Consider the following 9,833-nt stretch of genomic DNA (forward strand, 5'->3'; position numbering starts at 1 on the left):
ATCCGTATTATAAAGTGAAGATCACTGGAACTAACTAGTAATGACTCAAGTGTTACTACATGATCTAGTCATGATTTGTGCAACCAAACACTAAAGTCATTTCAAGCGTTTGAGATTTTTGGTGAACTTTAGTATACTTTTAGAAAATGTCTTTAGTAACACTTGAGTCATTACTAGTTAGTTCCAGTGGTCTTCACTTTATAATACGGATCCAAATAATTAGTAATTCCCACAGAAGTATGTAGTAATACTTTCATCTGTGAGCTATTACTTACTAATTCGTTAATAAGAGTTTATTTTAGTTAATAGTAGTTACTAGATTGTTAATAAAATTTTTCTCTGGGATAAAGTAGTTCTCTGGGAAGTATTAAAAAAAATAGTAGTTATTGATTAGTTAATAGTGAAGTACCACTTTCACCTGTGCGCTATTACTTACTAGTTAGTTAATCAGAGTGTCTTGTTAGTTAATAATAGTTAATAGATTGTTAATATTGTGTTACTCATTGGTTCTTGTGTAGTTATTCATTAACGAAGGAACCGTATTCTAAAGTGTTACCCAACAGATTTAAGCACTAGATCTCTTATTTAATAGCGCAAACTAAATGAATGCTCTGCTAGTTAACTGGAGATGTTTTATTTATTTGTATTAGGTACATCCGTGCCTCAATGTTTCAAAAAGTGGTGGGTCAGCAGCAGGTAATAATTATGATAATAAGGCTTGATACCGGGAGCTTGAGAAGCCGCTGCACTGTTGTGTGCCGCCATGTTATTATTTAGTGTCTGCGTTTTTCCAAACAATTTTAAATATTTTTGGACCTTGATGTTATAACTATGGTATGGTATGGGGCCACCCTGTAACCTTTAATAATTAAAGGTTAAAAATAAACATATTGCATTTGGTACATTATTGTTATATTGATAATACTAATTATATTTCATTTATGTTTGATATTATTAAACAGTAATTAGGCAATTTTATCACTGATCATTGTAATGCAGTCTTTGGTCACCTTGTTATTGAGGAACTCCCCAAAATCTCAACAAATTGTGCCAATCCTTACATGTTACACCAGGTTGATCCATCATCACAAGTGGAGAAGTCTGTGACAGAGGAGACAGAAGAGCAGGAGAGAGAAATGCAAGAGCAGGAGAGAGAAATGGAGCAAGAGAGAGAGTTGGAAGACCAGGAGAGTGAGAGCCAGGGCATAGATTACTTTGCTCGCCCTGAACCCGCCATATTACAGGCATTCTTAGATAACCACCCACAGCAGAACACCAGCAATGCAGTAGTGATGAGGGTGTTCAGCCGTAAAGATGGCACCAGCAGGAAGTGGCTTACTTATTGCAAAGAACGCCATTTATTGTTCTGCTTTGTGTGTCTGGCATTTACAAGGCGGACTGACACCAGCGCATTTATAACAGGCATGAATGACTGGCGACATGTACATCTGCGCGCAGAGGAGCATGAAAAGAACACTACACACCAGACCTGTGCTGAAGCTTTTTTCTTAAGGTGCTCAAAAGGCAACATCAGCAACTTGTTTGCTGGCAGTCAGTTGTCAGCTCACAGAGCAAAAGTGAAAAAGAGACGGCAAGTTTTGGAGCGTATAGTGGACGTGGTCAAAGTACTATAGGGAAGAGGGGACTCAGCTATAGGCATGTGGAGAATGAGGCTGCATACACTTTGGGTGATAACACTATCGATCATGGTAACTTTCTGGAACAGATTGTGTTATTAGGCAAGTATGATATGTGCCTTAGAGAACATTTGAATGACTGCATTGAGAAAAGCAAGAAGTTGCATCAGTCCAGTGGATCAAGAGGTAGAGGGTCTCTCGTCACCCTACTCTCCAAAACAACTGTCAACTCAGTGATTGATGCAATTGGCCATTTCATTCAAGAGAGCATCACCAGTGATGTCCAGAGAGCTGGGATGTTCTCTGTTCAGCTGGACACAACCCAAGACATCACAGGTTATGATCAGTGTTCAGTAATTATCAGGTATGTTACTGAGGCTGTGCAGGAGAGGCTTGTCTCCATAGTGAGGTGCGAAGCATCCACGGGGCAGTACTTTGTAAACTTGCTTTCTGGAGTTTTAGAGCATCTGAATCTGGACAAGGCCATGTGCATTGCGAATGCAACAGATGGTGCTTCAAATATGCAGGGCCAGTACAAAGGCTTTTCAGCACTTATGACTGCCCAGTCTCCAACTCATGTGCATGTGTGGTGCTATGCACACATACTTAATCTTGTGCTTGCTGACACAACACAAAGTGTCATTGAAAGTGGATCACTCTTTAATTTACTTAATGACATAGCTGTGTTCATCAAGGACTCCTGTCACAGGGTTAATCTGTGGGAGAAACAAACCCAAGAAGAGACAAGACACAGACGCCTCAGTCCAATAGGTGAGACACGGTGGTGGGCCAAGCATGATGTCCTCCAAAAAATCTTTGGACATTTTGGAAAACCAGATGATGGCCTCTTCATTGATGTAGTGCTCACGCTGGAAGCCATTGAAAAGAGGGAAAAAGAAAAGCCAGCTGTTCATGCCAAAGCACAAGGCTTTAAAGAGTGTCTCTTGAAGCATAAAACTGTCTTAACAGCACAGATATTTCTTAGAGTGTTTGAGCAAACAACTCCTCTGTCGAAGTACCTCCAGTCAACGGCGATGGACATTCTCTCTGCCCATCATATGGTGACTGCCACACAAGATAGCCTCAAAAGTATCGCCAGGGACTTCCCAACTGTGAAGGCAGCTGCAGACACATTTGTGAAACAGACAAATCAGAAACTCGAGGAGAGGGAGGACAACACAGACATGGAAGTGGAGGCTGCACTACCTGTAAAGAGAGCCAAGAAGAGAAAACGCATGGCCGGAGAGATGACTGAAGATGAGTTGCAAATCAATGCTGAGAAAACAACACCACCATCCTGGACACAGTTATTGAAGCAATCCAGACGATTTGTCACAAATGGCCCTCTTGTTGCGGATTTGGCATGGTTGGACCCCAGGAAGTTTAGCCAGGTCAGAACAGTTTCTCTTCCTAGTAATGCACTTCAAAACCTCAGCACATGTCTCCTCAAATTTGACAGCAGGGCTACAGTAAATAACCTTCAGTCAGAACTGAAAAGTTTTGCAGGACAGTGGGAAAGGCTTAAGACATCACATGTAGATGACTACAGGACCAGAACAGCAAAGGACAGATCTGAAGAATGGGACGAAGAAAGTGAAATTGTGACAAAGAGCTGTGATTCTTGCAAAAATTGCCCACTGTGCTGCTATCAAATTCTCAGGCGGTTCAACATGCTGTCTGATGCCTACTGTCTCCTTGGGCTGGCATACAAGTACCTGCTGACCCTCTCTCTCACTCAGGTTGCCTGTGAAAGAACATTCTCTACACTCAAGTTCATTAAAAGCAGACTCCGAAGCAGCCTGTCTGGAAACAGGCTTGAGATGTTTATGCTAATGGCCACTGAAAAGGACATTCTCATGTCATTGGACTCCGACATGGTCATTGACAGGGTAGCTGAGAAGAGTGACCTGCTGAGAAAGCTGCTGTTGTAACCTGGTGGGGTGAAATAAAATTATCAAAACATTCCTAATTATGTTTCAGTTAAGATTAAATTCAACTTTATTGTTATTGCCTAAAAGTACAGTCAAATGAATAGGTTTTGTGTCTATCTTCACTTCAAACAAGTCACGTGCTCAGAAAATGCTTAGAATATGTCCATCTTAATAGGTTTTAATGCATAAGACAGTAGATAGAATAAATATTAGATAATATAAATATGAGAGTTTTCTTACAGCCTTAATCTGTCATTGTTTCGTTTCAGACTGTCAGTCAATTTTGGAAGCCTGAAGTGGGTTCATTTTAAGTAAGTACTATATAGAATATGATTCAACCATTTCTCTAGAGTAAACATACCAGTAGTGTCATCGTCTAAAAAAATCCATTAAGTGCAAGTCTTTCTCACCCTTCGCTGTCTGTCCTTTCTCTTCTTAAAGGTTTCCATATGTTAAGATATGTTCAGTGTTGCTGCTGTGGAAGTGTTGTGGTTGACTTTTTAGTGATGCAGTGAGTAAATAGTCATTGGTGATACAATTCAATCACAATCTGTCCTTAACAGATTTTAATATTTATCTAATCGTTGTTCCTCTCTGTCCTGTTTTTTCAGGGTCTAATCATTCTTTAAGAGGTTCTCTAGACCATGCAACTTTTTAAGTTCCTACGTAAGTACTACTGTATATGATTCAGCTATTTTTGTGGAATAAAGATACAAGTAGTGTGATCATATGAGCAAGTCCAACAAATGCCATTGTAGCCCAGGCTTAATAATGAGAAACACTATTTAGCTGTCTGACCAAGTCACTAAGGGTTACCTTTTATTTTTCTCAGCATCTTTGATGGGCTTGTAAGTTAGCAAATGGGTGGACGTTATGATGCAGTGAGCTGACCAATCAGCTGCCAGCTATGTTCCGTTACAATTACGCCTCTCGGTCTCTGCACCTTCTTTTGGCGCCTGTACCTGAGCGTAGGAGGCTGCGTTTTCCCCTTGGTAAGACGAGAAACGACATGGAGTGAATTAAACAAATTCTGTGATCATTATCGCTTATACTGACTATAACCTGTTGTAATATAGAGAGTAAATGAGAGCTGAGCCTGAATCCACTGTTGTCACGGAGCTAAAGGCGGTGAATTCCGCTAAAATGGTGAGTTGTTTACCTTGCGCTAGGCCTTTGAGTTCGCTAGCGTCCATGTTAACAGGACAGGCTTTTGAGGCCCATTTGTATTTAATCTAGCCTGCTGAGTTTACTGTGAGTTCGCTAGCATTTATGCTAATCGGTGAAGCTATGCAAAGGTGCTAATTGTGTAAAGCTAATGTGAGACTGCTGTATTCATATGCTAATAGGGTAATTAACCACAATAAGCTAGCGGAATACTCTTTAATGCCTGTGAAAATTACAAATTATTTTGTTTGTAGGTTATAAAAGGAATTGTTACCTTTCCATGTTGTTGCTAAATGGTTACTTTGAAAAAATAATGATGTTAAAAACTGTTGTTACTGGAAGTTAAAGAGGTAAATTTTTAGTGCATTCTTTCCACTGTTACCGGTGCAGAGGGGGATAAATGAGCACGCTAACACCTTAATGCCTCTAATTTGAAGTAATACGATTTGATCAATGTTTACATGCAATGCCTGCAGTTTATTTATGACACTGCTAATGTTACTTAGGGTTCATAAAACTTAGTGTTTATATCAAGGATGTAATTTTTGATGTACATGTACTTTTGATAATTGAGAAAGTCATACTTTTTATATATAAGAAGAAACAAGAAGCTGTTGTACAATGAGAGAGCGATTTTGATATTGCATTATATTCATTTTATTTTATAGTAGCCTGTAGCAGTCCATGTATTCGCTGAATGGTAATTGAGAGAAATGATTTGGCCTTGTTTATAGGTCAGGTTTTGGTAAAGAGTTGGAAGCCTTGTGCAGCTGAGATCCATTCCACGGAGTGATGCCAATCTACACGTTCCAGACGTTTTTACAGAGCTTTGCGGATTCCCAGTCTAGGTGGCTGGGTGGCGAGCCAACCGTGTTTGTGACTCTGACTTTAGACGGATTGCCAGGATCTTCCTCATCTTCATGGTGGTAGGACAAACACTAACACAAACTTAAAAGGGCCCCAACGGTGAGAAATGAACTCTTGTCAATAAAGGCAAGTGGAACTAAGGACGAACTGAGTTCAACGAAGTTAAAAGGAAAGTTTTTTTTTTGTGCGCACTTTATTATTTTAGTTTGTTGTTTTTCATACCTGCTTTCTTATGTATGTACCATCCCTGTGTATTTAATACACTTAATGCAAACTGTCATTCGGGTGTGGTATTCTTTTTATTGACATTCAATTCTCAGGCTCTTAACAATTTAGTGTCTTCTGATTCTGACTACTTTAGACTATTACACCTATGTACATTATTACTACCTCGTGATAAGGCATTCTTTCTCACCCTTCTCTGTCCTTTTTACTTGTGTCCTGTTTTTCAGGGTCCCATCATAATTTCTTAAGAAGTAAGTACTGTATATGATGTCAGTATTTTCCAACATTTTCTAAATACTGTACCAGTACTGTGTAAAATGCCATCAAAAAGTCAATTAAGCGTTATTCTTTTTCACCTTTCTTTCTTTGTCTCCTTTCACTTTTTAAAGGCTGCCATGTTAAAAAAAATATTTTGTGCCGCCATGCTGTTTGTTGATGTGGTAAATAAATAGTTTATGAAAATACCACTAAATCTGTCATTTATTAATTTTAATATTCATTAATGATCATGTCTCACCTCTAGTCTTCTCTGTCTTAATTTCAGGTTTCCACCATGTGTTGTAGATAGTTCAGGAGGAGGTTAACTTGACCAAGCAGTCTTTTGTTTTCCGCTAATTACTGTTTAGAATACCAGAATAGGGAGGATGATGTAGGTTTAAGTTTATTAGATACATATATACCAACAAGACAGTGTACATCGCTGTCAGAACAGCGTTTGTTTTCATTCAGGCTTTATGGCTTTGCCAATAATACTTGGTGGGCCGGTCTCTAGTCAAAATGCCCGGGCCGATTTTTTGTCCCAGTCCAGCCCTGACAACAGTTCACCGCTGGTGTTGTGCAACGAGTGCACCGAGCGCAGCTCACCCATAAACACCTCCAGCTAGCATCGTAAGCACAGCTTGGGATTGATCAAAGCTGTGCTAATTAGCTTAAAGAGCTAAGCTAACATGCTATTTATGCTGACGATACCTGCTAATTATCGCTAACACATAAATAAAATACTACAATTTCATTCACCAAAACAACTGGAGCAGTGGCTTCTTGGGCAGTCTGTTGTACAATTAACAGCAGAGCACGGCATAATATTCCTCCAATCAGCTGGGCTCACTCCAGCGACATACTCAGAGGATGACAAGTTGAGAGCCAAAACCTTGATCAGTTGGGAAACAACTGCTGTGTTATGAGCTGGATAAGACAACCTGCAGGAAAACCACTGGAATGGATTGGGGTTTCCTGGGTTTCTTCCGGTAACATTTCTGCCAGCAGTGTGCAAGGACGAATAGATTTCACAAGAGATAATAGCAACAGCATGGTGAATCTGAGACTCTCCAACTTAAAGCCAGAGGACTCTGCTGTGTATTACTGCGCCAGAGTCTCACACTGGTTAAAGGAAGCAGAGAGACTTTACAAAAACTCCTCAGAACATTTGTTTACAAAGACCTACAGGTGGCAGTAGAAGATATGAAGTCAAATGACACTAAGGAGAGTATGACAGTGCCTCTAAAAACACACATGCACACTATGAAAGCAACAGCTGATGTTGTGGTTTCTGACTTCCTCATTGTTACATTTAATATCTTTATTTACTTTTCTACAACAACAAATAATAAGTTAACAATATTCCCATTTTTGATTTTTAATAGCAAGTGTTAGGATGTATTTGAGATTTAAAAAAGATCATAATTATAATCAGAATATTAAGGAATGATGCGGTGTGTTTCTCTGTGAGGAGGAGTCAATGTTGTTAACATTGATGCTTCATGTGTTTGATTCTATGCAAACTCAGTGACCTTCCTTGTTACTCAGCTATAAAAACTACCCATCAGGCTGTCAGTGGAGTTCACAGCACGTCACTTTCAACATAAACCATGTTTTCTGTAGCTCTGCTGCTGCTGTTGGCAGCTGGATGTGAGTCTCTCTGGATTTGTCAAAGTCAGCAGTTCTTCTTTTGCAGTATAACTTGATCATTTGTTACAAAACATTTTCTTTTTTTAACAGGTGTGAAGTGTCAACAGTTGACACAGCCAGCCTCTGTGACTGTGCAGCCAGGTCAACGTCTGACCATCACCTGTCAGGTCTCTTATTCTTTGGACAGCTACTACACAGCTTGGATCAGACAGCCTGCAGGGAAAGGACTGGAGTGGATTGGAAGCAAATATACTGGAGCTTCATTCTACAAAGATTCACTAAAGAACAAGTTCAGTATCGACTTAGACTCTTCCAGCAAGAGAGTGACTCTAAACGGACAGAATGTGCAGCCTGAAGACACTGCTGTGTATTACTGTGCCAGAGATCCACAATAACACAAACCATCAGCAGACCTGAACAAAAACCCCTCAGTGCCTGAACACTTATAACATGAAGTCACCAGAGGAGGAGCCCTCAGACCACTAATGACTTCAACACCATGCTCACTTTTAAAGAGAGAAACAGACATATTTAGCAATGAAAAAGTAATAGGAATATTAAATAGTTTAGTATATAATCATAATAATTTGCCAAGAAGTTTATATTAATCCAAAAATTGTTATTGTGTTACAAGTGAACAGTGTGTGTTAGATTTTTGTTCACTGTAATATGAAAATCATTTTGATTACAATGGCTAAAAAGAACATAACATATTTTGCAGGTGTTGCAACTTCTACATAACAGTTTTCCAACAAATAAGGACTTGTGAGGACGAGTCAGTGCAACGACTAGTTGTCTGCCACCTTCACTAATCTGACTACAGAGAGGAGAGAGTTTTCACTGTAATTTGTTTTATGCAACATAAAATAGTATGTATGTCTGAGTTGATCATTTCTTTGTTTTGACTGAAAAACATGGGTGTTCATGCCAGGGAGGGTTATAATCAAGGGCAACTGGACTTGAAGATAAGGGAATCGCAGCCATTTAACCTCTGTGGGCTTGTTATCAAGGTGATGGATCCTACTTGTTTTTTTAATGCTCCTGGCTGTTGCAACGACCGTTGTTGTGGTCTGAATGACTGTGAGCGTTTGATCAAACTCCTGGGAAGAGATGAAAGGAAAGCATTGTAAATGGGGGGTGGTGATGGCGCAATCGATAAGACATATGGTGTGAGAGACCCATGTTCAATTCCCCACTGTGACCCATCCACCATTCCCTGAGCAAGACACTTAACCCCTAGTAGCTCCAGAGGAGTGCAACCTCTGTATAGCAATTGTAAGTCGCTTTGAATAAAAGCTTCAGCTAAATGAATCAGAGCGGAGGCGTACACTGACCGCTGCAGACACCATGGACACAGTTTACTTCTGTTGATACAACTTTCTGGAGTCAGCTTGGCAGATGCGTTCCACACATGTGCAGTATGTTGGTCGATTGGTGCGCTGGTAGCGTAGTGTTCCCACAGTCACAAAGAATGTGAGGCAAGTGCGAGCCTACTTCACGCTTTGATGACGATTTTTTCGTCACACGGACCCTAGCGGTCGCTCGCATACTTGCGGATGTGAAAAGTATAAAACTTGCTTTTGCTCTCCTCCTCCTGTTTAGTGATAGTCTCTCTATTCTGGTGTAAATTACCTCTTTCACTCCTCTTGCAAACCATCTGTCCTAAAATCAACATTATAATATAACACACAACATTTGTCCTCTTGGAGGAATGATTGATGTACAGTAGTGGAGACCAGGGATGGTTGTAAAACAGTTCATTCTGCACATGCTCAGTTTAGTCCTAGTTCCACATGTGAAAAGTAGCACCCTGTGGGAGGCACAGCCTTTGCTTCATTTATTTTTGTACTAGCATTGTCTTTTGTTGTTAAACTCATCAAACTTCATCACATTTATTGTGATATTGATATCTGATGACACCTATCTGTCAATATTTTTAAATGTCCCGCCCCATCCAGGCTGTGATTGGTCGGTTCACCATATTAACAAGCTACATTCAGCACACGGCTGCTTGAAAGGCACCCCAGCTTCTCGTCTCCCTCATCTCTCTCCGCCGACAGAGTTTAGCAGGCAGGCGAGAAAGAGGAACAGGTGAGCGTGA

General features: G+C 40.1%; 1 long non-coding RNA gene across 2 annotated transcripts; it reads left to right on the forward strand.

Annotated features, from left to right (window-relative positions):
• Nucleotides 1-4,500: 4,500 nt before the first annotated feature.
• Nucleotides 4,501-6,266, forward strand: LOC123987346. 2 transcript variants are annotated; one of them, XR_006829102.1, is made up of 4 exons: nucleotides 4,501-4,560; nucleotides 4,645-4,714; nucleotides 5,467-6,075; nucleotides 6,214-6,266. It is a non-coding gene; the product is annotated as an uncharacterized LOC123987346 (long non-coding RNA). The 2 variants fall into 2 exon arrangements; XR_006829099.1 differs by having other exon boundaries at nucleotides 5,467-6,253.
• The last annotated feature ends 3,567 nt before the right edge of the window (nucleotides 6,267-9,833 follow it).

This window comes from Micropterus dolomieu, linkage group LG02 (assembly GCF_021292245.1).
Source record: "Micropterus dolomieu isolate WLL.071019.BEF.003 ecotype Adirondacks linkage group LG02, ASM2129224v1, whole genome shotgun sequence".
NCBI lineage: Eukaryota > Metazoa > Chordata > Actinopteri > Centrarchiformes > Centrarchidae > Micropterus > Micropterus dolomieu.